This window comes from Hordeum vulgare, chromosome 1H (assembly GCF_904849725.1).
Source record: "Hordeum vulgare subsp. vulgare chromosome 1H, MorexV3_pseudomolecules_assembly, whole genome shotgun sequence".
NCBI classification, from domain to species: domain Eukaryota; kingdom Viridiplantae; phylum Streptophyta; class Magnoliopsida; order Poales; family Poaceae; genus Hordeum; species Hordeum vulgare.
Window position 1 is genome coordinate 369526425 of NC_058518.1, and position 7384 is coordinate 369533808.

The 7384-nt window shown below is 38.8% G+C and overlaps 1 long non-coding RNA gene across 2 annotated transcripts; it reads left to right on the top strand.

Moving 5' to 3' along the window:
• Positions 1-3031: 3031 nt before the first annotated feature.
• Positions 3032-6975, top strand: LOC123437818. Of its 2 annotated transcripts, XR_006628996.1 has the most exons (3): positions 3032-4167; positions 5894-6085; positions 6483-6975. It is a non-coding gene; the product is annotated as an uncharacterized LOC123437818 (long non-coding RNA). The 2 variants fall into 2 exon arrangements; XR_006628990.1 differs by having other exon boundaries at positions 3032-6085.
• Positions 6976-7384: the final 409 nt, after the last annotated feature.

The window sequence follows — 7384 nt, forward strand, 5'->3', positions numbered from 1 at the left end:
ACATCTTTATTCATCACATGATATGGGTTTTGTTAGGAGCATCGTTTGCTTTTGTTTAGTTATACTTTAATTTTTACACAATAATTGTTTTCTTGACACACCTATATGAGATAAAGACACCATCATCATAATTTGTTAGAATACTCTATGTGCTTCACTTATATCTTCGGAGCTTAGCAGTTGCTCTAGTATTTCACTTATATCTTTTTGAGTAAGGTGGCGTGTAGATTTTATAGAAATAATATGCTCTCGTTCCTCACTTATATTTGTTCAAGAGTTCATAAATAGTGATGGTAATTTGCATGGTTCACAAGACTAGATCAAAAATAATGAGTGTTCAATGAGTGGTAATTAAAACCATCATGTAGCACATATAGAGATATTGTGGTTAATGATATTGATGTGGTGATATGAAAGGGTGTGGGTGCATAATCATTAATTCAGAGAGGTGTCAATATTAAGAGACGTCAAAACTTCTTGATCATCTGAAAAATTAAAAGGGCATGGTGATGATGTGTGAGGATTTCTATTCCTCGTTGAAAACCTAGTGTTATTTCGAGTCGGAATCGCGCGATGGTTAATTCCTACCAACCCTCTCCCTCGAGGCATGCGAGTAGTACTTTGATTTGTGATAAGAATAATAAAACTTTGCAATAAGTATATGATTTATTTATGACTAATGTGTCACCATGGACATACGCGATCTCACCTCCTCATATTTGCTAGCCTCTCTAGTGCCGCGCATAGCCCATTCTCACCTCGAGGATTGGTGCAATTTTCGCCAGTGCATCCAAACCCCGTGACATGATACGCTCTATTTCACATAAGCCTTATTATATCCCACTCAAAACAGCCACCATACCTACCTATTATGGTATTTCCAAATCCATTCTGAGATATATTACCATGCAACTTCCATCGTCACTTCACATGACTAGTCCGTTCATAATAATATTGCTTTGCATGATCATATAGAGCTGACATTGTATCTGTGGCAAAGCCACCATTCATAATAGCATTTGTGGCAAAGCCACCAATTATCATATGTTGAATAAATGTCACGCTAGATCATTGCACATCCTGGTACACTTCGAGATGCATTCATATTTGAGTCATGCTACTTCATAGTTTATCATATCGACTTATCCATGAGTTGTAAGTAAATAAAACTGTGACGATCAACATTATTAGAGCATTGTCCCACTGAGGAAATAAAGATGAGGGAGGCGAAATGACCCACCGTATAAAAAATGAGAGAAAAAAGAGACGAGACTTTGCTACTATCCTTTATCACACTTGTGCCTCAAAGTGGCACCATGTTCATCATGTAGAGAGTCTCATGTTATATCATTCATATGCTACTAGGAATCATAAGAATTATAAACTTGGATTGTATATTCCGATGACGGGCTTCCTCAAATGTTCGAGGTCTTCATGAGCAAGCAAGCTGGATGCACACCCCACCTAGCTTCAGTGGAGCTTTCACACACTTATAGCTCTAGTGCGTCATTTGCATGGAAATCTCTACTCCTTGTGTCAATATCTATCAATGGGCATCTCCATAGCCTGTTGGTACGCCTAGTTGATATGAGACTATCTTATCCACTTTTCAACCCCTTTGAAATCTACCACCTTATTCTATTCCACCTATATGTTATGTCCAATGGTTCACGCTCATGTATTGCATAAAGAATAAAAAGTTGATGCATATTGAGAAGGTGCGATCCAATTGCGTGACTTGGGCACCGTGGTGCTTGACATTTTTAGTTATGTGGTGAAGATGGAGCCATGCCTTGCTAATATAATAAAGATGGGTAGGGGTGAAACAATCTTTGAGGATCACACACTTTGAAAACTTAATTGTTTTGTTGCTTATACTTATAAATATTGTTGTGTTAATATTTGTTAATTCATAGTTTCTCAATGAGCATACATGCATAAGATTACACCATGGATAGCGTGTCACATCAAAAATTCTGTTTTTATCATTTACCAACTCGAGCACGAGCAGGAATTAAGCTTGGGGATGCTTGATATGTCTAAAACATATCTTTAATTTTTTATAGTTCCATGCTATTATGTTATCATTTTAGAACATTTTTTATGTACTTACCTACCAATTTATATTACTTTTTAGCATTAACATATTGACCTACTGCCTATTGCCAGTTGATGATTCCTGCATCTTTTTTCCATTTTTTAGGTTTTCACTACCAAACGAAGTCCAGTTGACCTGAAACTTTTTGTGATTTTTTTGGACGAAAACAAGACTGTAGAGCATAGAAAGGAGGTATGAGGGTGCACGAGGGCCCCACAAGCCAATAGGGCACGCCCTGGGGGCACCCAGATGGCTTGTGGCCCCCTCGTGGCTCTCCCGACTCTGTTCTATGGTCTATAAATTCCCACCAATCCTAAAAACATCGAGGGATGTCCAAAACCATTTTTTACACTTCCAAAAGTCATTGTTCCGACGGGAGGCCATCTAGAGCTCCGTTCCCGCACTTTGCCGGAGGAGGAATTATTCATGGAGGGCTACTTCATCAACCTTGCTACCCTCATGATGATCTGTGAGTAGTTCACCACAGACCTACACTACACCACGACACTCCAAAGGGAACATGCATCTGTTGGTATAGGTGAACATCACCGACATATTTTTTTGTCCCAAACTGTACCGACACACAGTATATCAGAGTTATATAAGCTCATGACATATTATGTGTCGGCAAATCTTCAAAGAAACACAGACGCAATTTCTGTCGATAGATTATGTATTTAGTGATGGACTGTGTGTCGCCGATTCGTAGGGACACAAAAAGTGTCGGCGTTGTTCGCCTCACGCCGCATCCGAAAACTATGGCGCGAAAAAGAGCCATCCACGTGCGCCATGCGAGTAGGAAAAAATCTTATCCTCTCACCACGAGCCACCAGCTCTCTCACCCCCCCCCCCCCCCCCGCACGTCCTAACCCATGTGCTACCCCTTCCCGACCACGCCTCCGCCCCACGCCACCCCTCCCCGACCATGTCGCCGCCCCTTCCCCTACCCACCGCTCCCCGCGCCGCCCCTCCTCGACCCACCGCGCCCCGCGCCACCCCTCCCATCGCGCCACATCGTCGAACCGTAAGCGCGCTGCAACGACCCATCGCGCCCAGTGCCGCCGCCCCGGCCCAACCGGCGGGCGACTCAAGCAGGCACAGGCATGGTCATCTCCAGTGGAGACAACTGGTCTCCCCGCACGACCTACGACCACACTGTCCTTCCCTCCTACCCTGAGGCAAGCACCCCCTCCAAACCCTAGCCATCTGTCGCCTGGTTCCTTCTCCAGATCTGTGCCCCCCCCCTCAACCAATCTGGGAAAACGGATCTGGGAAAATCCAGCTGTCTCCCCTCTCCTTTCAATTGGGAAACTGGAGAGTCCGTGAACCTGATACATGACAATGCGTGGAGGCAACCTGTGCTGGAAATGAGCGGGGCACGAAGGCTAGATCTAGGACATTTGTTGTTATGGATGGTGTTGTGTGGGCACCTAGGTGCCACTGTGGGAGGCGGCTGACTACAATTTTTTGCTACAGTGAGACCTTGAAGAGTGAGAGAATGACAGAGAGAGAGAGAGAGAGATGTCATGATATTGGAAGGCGACTAGATGGATGGTTTCTATTGCTTAGCTATTCCTTTTTATGAGAGAGAGAGACAGAGAGGTGTTTATTTCTGTAATTTCGGCAGTTGTTTTTTATACTGAATGTTTCTATTTTGATTCATATAAAATTCTGTGATTTATCTCCACTATTGTCTGAAAAATCATGTTCTAACATGTGTCATTTGCACGGCAAGAGCCGGAAATAGGAAAAGAAAGTGAGGTCCCTATGTACGATGATGGTGTGCCAATGTTGCAGAAAATAAGGTCTGAGGCGAGATCTCATGGAATCAGAAAAGAATACTTGAATATGGAAATATAAGGGCCACTGGGGAAGTATGTGGGTCATTGCTGCCACCCAAGAAAAATAGAACGATTGTGTACTTGCAATAATTTACATTCAACACTTCATCATTATATATACCATCTGTTTAACAAATATTGATGTTGTTCAGTCAAAGAACAACATAAGCGAAGCTATAAATGAAGGACGTAACTGATAGGAGTTCTGCTCATGTCATCAATTGAGTGGTAAACTTTTATAGAATGCTAATTCTCAGATGTTTATGTCTCTTCCTATTTACTTATTTAGAACACCATGTATATAGCAGTATTAGCTCTGTACAAGCTACTAAATGATATAGAAAGTTGGAGTCAAAATTTATAAAATATAATGATTGGATGCACATTAGTACAAGGTATCTATTCAAGCTTGAGGTTATTTTATTTGAACTGAACATGAGAGTGTTAAAGTTACTCAAATGGAAATGGCAATGAGAAGATAGTAGCAATTGTTTCGACATGCCAAATATCAAAAAGTTGAACTCTAATTTACAGAAACATTTTATTGATCTTTACACTGAAAATTTGAGTGTTTGTTTACCGAATATTATTTTTTATGTTTTTTAACTTATGCTCTGTTCCTACAGCGCATGAGTGTCACTCTAAAAGATGGTACACGTATCCTAGAAAATGAATGTCTTGTTAGTCTTGGGAAAATATTGTTATACTTACAGTTACGGTACCAATGTATGACATCTAAATTTAGCAATGAGAAGATACCAACAACTACAATGTGTTAAGTAATTTATTGTCAGGTTTTCTTATCAATCCTACATTTTGTATGTGTGTAGAAGTACCCCCACTAGCATAAAAAATAGTATCCAGTTCAGCGACTTGATCAAGGCAGCTAGCAGAAACGCATGATTTAGTACGCAAGAAAATTCCTGTGAGAAATTACTCCAAAGAGAATGCTAGATGCTAGCATATATATATTTGATCACTAACTGAACAATCTCAATTGCATATCTCTGAAAATTAAGTAAGCACTCCTGACATTTAGAACTTGTGTGGGATAAATCACCATAAGTGTGCTATTCCTAGTACCTATAAACTAAATATTCCTATCTTTTAAAGATCATCCACAAAATAAGACTTGACCATTATTTTTGTGGGAAGCATATTTAGTTCAGCACCACAAATCAGGATTACACCTAGCTCTATTTTTAGAAAAACATAGATGTTGCAGTCTATTGTAGCATATCTTCACTTTCAGGATTTTAACCATAGTAGAATACAACACATGCAAATCTATATTGTATGCCACACAATGTTTCATAGCATGCATGAACCGCAACATAAGCAATCTCCTACCTTTATCAAGCATTCTTTATATATAAACCATAGTATAAACATATATATACCGATGCAATTTGTTTCCGGCAAACCTGTCATTTTGATGCAAGTTTCACCACTTATGCATGGTTTTTAAGTTATCTCTTTCATCACTAGAGCATTACTATTGTTATTTGTGTAACACAGAGTATGCTTTAGCTCTTTAGATTATGATTATATATGCTACCAATGATAAACGTGACATCTCGTCGCCTTATTGTCAATTAAATTTGCTTGACAAAGAGCTTACCGATCCCCAATAGCAATAGTTGGTGATAGTATATTCTCTTTTCGGTAGTTTTTACCCCCGTACTTCTAGGGATGAGTCATTGAAGGAGCGTAAATTTTTAGAACATCAAGTAATGGTGGGTGAACCATTACAACCTTCTTGTTTGCAACAGAAACAAAATGTGAAATTTATAAGACTTAATTAATTGTTAGTATGTGAAACCTATAGCAGCTAAATTCTTCTTATGCTAATAGTCTACATGGTACTTTGATGTTAATGATGCATGCCTGCTAACAATTTGATTATGCATTCAGTACTATGTGAGTGAACCAAGAAAGTGTTGTCTCTTTTCAGGCTAGTAAAGCATCAGTGTGCACTTCTGGAACAACTATCATGGAAGTATGGAACTAATGCTAGCAAAACTACATCGTGTAGTTGCTTGAGGAAAAGATGATTTTTCTTTCCCTGTCCAACATTCTTTTCAAATATTCTTTGTTCCATGTTTTTTCGAGCTAGTAGAGATAAAGATCTAGCCTCTAAGACAAGGTAAATTGTTTCTAATCTACTATATCTTATATGTTCACTGGTATAATGCTCAGGGTTAAAACTGAAATACATGCAAATATTCCAAATTGTAACATAATTGTTCAGTTGAGCTACTAAACTTGCTGACAGGAAAATGCTCAGGGTTAGAACTGGAATTTTTCTAGTTAACTAAATAAGATATCGTGATTGTTTAAAATTTGCCTTTTCAGCCATAACACATCCTGTTTGTATCACTCGTAAGTATATTTTCTAGTTACACTAAGAACATAAGTACACAAGTGCGAGTTGTTTAGGCCACTACAACATAAAATAATTTATATCAGAAAATAATTTGTCATGTTAATGTTTTATATGCTGGCATATGTGCCAACTTACATCCATATTTGTTTTTTCTTAGGCCGAAACTACTGGATACTTTACATCAAGCTAGACCAAGTATGTCCCTTATTGCTTTAGACATTAGTTATCTTCCAACTGTTATTATACCACGCGATAGAGCTCAATTGGTTTCTTCAAAGGTGACATGCCCTGACATATTTATTACTCTATAGAGTGCATAAATGTTTTTATTTTATTTTATGACTATTTGGTGCTTTTATCCAACAAGGTAGTAAATTCTTTTGCAGGGACAAATGGCAGAAAATAGCATGGTTGACACCTTTTATTCATACGGAGGATGATGTTGGTTTGGTGATCGAAGACTTGGTCTCTCCCATGATATTTTGTAGTAGTCAAGTGATCAAACATCTGGTCTCTTAGGATCTTACCATCAAATTCTGTAACTTGTCTCATATGTCAACTCATGTATTTCCTAGATGGTTGTAGCTAACATGAGCGAAGAAAACAAATGAATCTTTATATATGTTGAATGAATGACATTTTGTGATGAATAGAAGAGTGCAATAGTTTGTATATGCACTGTATATTGAACATGAATTAAATATTATGAATGCAATTTATTGTTAAAATAGATTTTATTTGCAATTGTGTTGAAATGTAGAACCCTCGCAACAAATGTGTCAGTAGAAAAATTGGTCGTCGCACCTTCTGTCGGCACATGTTGTATCACATAAACTGTCGGCGTAGATATGGTGTCGTAGAATCTGTCGGCCTTGGACAGTGTCAGATCAACCGTCGGTATAGATTTGTCTGTCGGTATAGAAATGTTTGTCTCCATAGATCTCACCAACACCGTAATACTATATGTGAGAGTAAGTTTTTCTATCGGCAAAGACCTTTCCCGGTAGGACTATAGGGGACAACTCTTTTCTGTCGGCAAAGGTCTTTGCCGACACTAAA